At 32.5% G+C, this 3,224-nt stretch overlaps 1 non-coding gene across 1 annotated transcript; it reads right to left on the bottom strand.

The window, feature by feature from the left end:
* Positions 1-2,426: 2,426 nt before the first annotated feature.
* LOC112100708 lies at positions 2,427-2,533 on the bottom strand. Its single transcript, XR_002907011.1, has one exon. It is a non-coding gene; the product is annotated as a small nucleolar RNA R71 (small nucleolar RNA).
* Between the last annotated feature and the right edge of the window lie 691 nt (positions 2,534-3,224).

Genomic DNA, 3,224 nt, shown 5'->3' with positions numbered 1-3,224 from the left:
ATACTGTGTGTCATTTATTAAATACGTTAAAAAAAAACATAGAATAACTCACCCACGTAACCAGCATAGAATCCAATATCTTCCTCCTTTTTTGCAATGTGAAAATCCCTAATCTGAAAAGAAATCATAAATGACTGCTGTGAAAAAGCAATGAATTATTTGACATATAAAACTTGTCTTTTTCTTATATTTCTCAGAAAATCACCAAGCATGATGGGAAAATATAAATTTTCTCACTAATAACCACAACGCTGAAGGCAATAATAATCCACTCACCATAAAATAAAGGAAGGGAAAGAAAGATGCGACCGGCAAAACGGAAAAAAAAAATCACAAAAGAATTGAAAATCATTGTAAATGGTTCTCTCCAAAATCATTATATCGAGTTGAAGTTGAAAAATTTACCAGTTGCAAGCTGATGAGCATATAATATATGCATATTTTACCCTTAATTAAATAATTGCTAGTTATATTTATTTGTTATTTTTAATTAGTTGAATTGTTTTATTGAATAGGGAATTAATTAGAGATTATGGATGAAAAGTGCATAAAGAATAACAACTGGACAACATTGAAGATCAAGTCAATTTGTGGAAGCAGTTAAGTAAATATGTATGAAATTCAATCCGAAGAAGCCGAGGCCAATAAATTGAATTCTCCATGCTAGTGCAAACAAAGAAGAAATTTAAAGCTAAAGTGGCCTGCACGTGAGAAGCAATTGCATGGCATTACAAAAAGAATGAAAATTCCAAGTGGGCTTCACGTGCATGGGCTCAAAGTCGGTTGTGCTTGGCTTGTTTTAAATCCTTTTGATTTGAGGATTTTGGAGGGTGTTACAATATAAAAGCCGAACTTTGGCTTTTGCAAGGGGAGAGCCGCCAGAGGAGGGAAACGCGAGACAAAGAGAAGAAAATCTGCAGTAGTTCGACTTTCATGGCTGGTTTTATCTCTTTTGTTACTCTTAATTCAAGTATGTCCAGCTAATTTTCTTATATTGAGGTTAAGGATGAAACCCTATTCAATAAAATAATTATCTTTTTATTTATTTAATTCCCATATATATTCTTTAATGATTATGGTTTTTATTTCACATGATTAATTTGATGTTATTAAAATCTTTTCATCAATTATGTCATGTATTATTGATTGTTAGGATTAATATTCGATTAAATCTATGCTTGGATTTATAAAGTTCATACATGATTATCTTTGATTCTATGTCTTTCATTAAATTGTTTACATAGAGTGTTTAGGAAAACTTTGACTCTTTGTTATTCAATATGTTCACATGGGATACTTAGATGTCATACTATTAAGCGGAAAAAGAACCTATATTAGATTTAATTATTTGGGCTTAATTGTTATATCCATGAGATGACAGATTGATTTCGAGTTGTCACTCTAAAATTGGGGATTAACGAATATTTAGATAATTACTAGTTGAATAGTGGTGGATTCTGAAACCTTGGTAATTTCTATCCTATTGAATTCTCCTTTACTTTAATTGTTTTCTTAGTTTAATTAGTTTAATTTCTCTTAAAACTCAATTTGCTCAACTAGGTTAGAATTAATATTAATTTTAGATTTAAATTAGACTTTTCAATTTATAACAATCCCTGTGGGATCGACCTCGTTACCACTATTCAATTTCTAGATTCGTGCGCTTGCGAGTATATTAAAATTTTCACAACAAGTTTTTGGCGCCGTTGCCGAGGATTGTGCTAGAAAGTCAGTTTAATCTAGGTTGATTTGATTCTTCCACTAGTTATAATTTAGGTTGTCTTTTATTTTTTAATTAAAAAAAACACAAAAAAAAATTATTTGTCTTTAAATTCATTGTTTGGTTGTTTGATTTCTTTTATTTTTAAATTTCGTTTATTCTCATTTTTTGGTCTATTTTATTTTTTTTTATTTCCTTGTCTAGTTAGTTTATGAGTGTTTGGGAACGTGATTCAACAAATCGTTTGGTTAAAAGAGAGTCGAAAATTGATAGTAGTCAAGCTAGTTCTTCTCAAGTCATGGATGACCCAAATAGATTATTGCCAATACTACCACCAGTGCAAGCAGAGAAAACCCTTAGAGAATACTTTTCACCACTTGCAGCCAACCAACCATCTTGTATTGTGTTGCCACAAACTACAGCAACACACTTTGAACTTAAGCCCTCAGTCATTCAACTTTTACCATCTTTCCATGGGTTAGAGAGAGAGGATCCATATTTGCACATTAAGGAATTTCTTGACATATGCTCTACATTCCGTTTTCAAGATTTTAATGATGAGTCAATTAGGCTTCGTATGTTCCCTTTCTCATTAAAAGACAAAGCGAAAGCTTGGTTGAATTCGCTTCCTGCTTGGTCTATAACTACGTGGGATGAATTGAGTAATAAGTTCCTTACCAAGTTTTTCCCTATGTCTAAAACAAATGCCCTTAGGAGAGAAATAAGTGATTTTTATCAAAGAGAGGGTGAGCAATTTTATGAGTGTTGAGAAAGATTTAATGATTTACTCCTTAAGTGCCCCCACCATGGTTTTGAGAAATTGAGACTTATACAATGCTTTTATAACGGTTTAACCATGTCGAATCGTCATATGGTAGAGTCTATGAATGGTGGGAGATTTTTTAACCTACATGAAGGGGCTGCATGGGATTTCTTTAATTCACTTTCTGAAAATTCTCAACAGTGGAATTTTTCAAATCAAAGGGAAAAATCATCTCAAGTTTCTAGAAAGGGATTATATAAAGTTAAGGATGATTTTGATGTGAAATCCACTCTAGCTACACTTTCTAGGAAAGTAGATGCCTTAGCTCTGAACCAATCCATGAATCATCATCCTAGTGTAGCTAATGAGGTACATGCCTTACAATCATATGAGAAAACCTCCAATAATCCATATTCATCCACATATAATCCTAATTGGAGGAATCACCCTAATTTTTCTTGGAAACAAAATCAACCTTTGTCCAACCAAGGAGGACAACAATTTAGCTTGCCCAATCAACAATTTGTCCCTCCTAACCAAGTATATCCTCCTACCCAACAACCTATGTCTCAATTTGTTGCACCCCAACAAAGAAAACCTTCTTTAGAGGATACATTTCAAAGTTTCATTCAGTCAACCCAACAAGCTTTTCAGTTAAACACTCAAGCTATTCTAAAACTTGAACATCAATTGGGTCAATTAGCAACTACTGTAGCTGAGAGAGAAAAAGGAAAATTCCCA

Source organism: Citrus clementina, unplaced genomic scaffold (genome assembly GCF_000493195.1).
Source record: "Citrus clementina cultivar Clemenules unplaced genomic scaffold, Citrus_clementina_v1.0 scaffold_26, whole genome shotgun sequence".
NCBI lineage: Eukaryota > Viridiplantae > Streptophyta > Magnoliopsida > Sapindales > Rutaceae > Citrus > Citrus x clementina.
The sequence above is the reverse complement of the archived record's forward strand: the minus strand, read 5'-3'. Positions and strand labels throughout refer to the sequence as shown.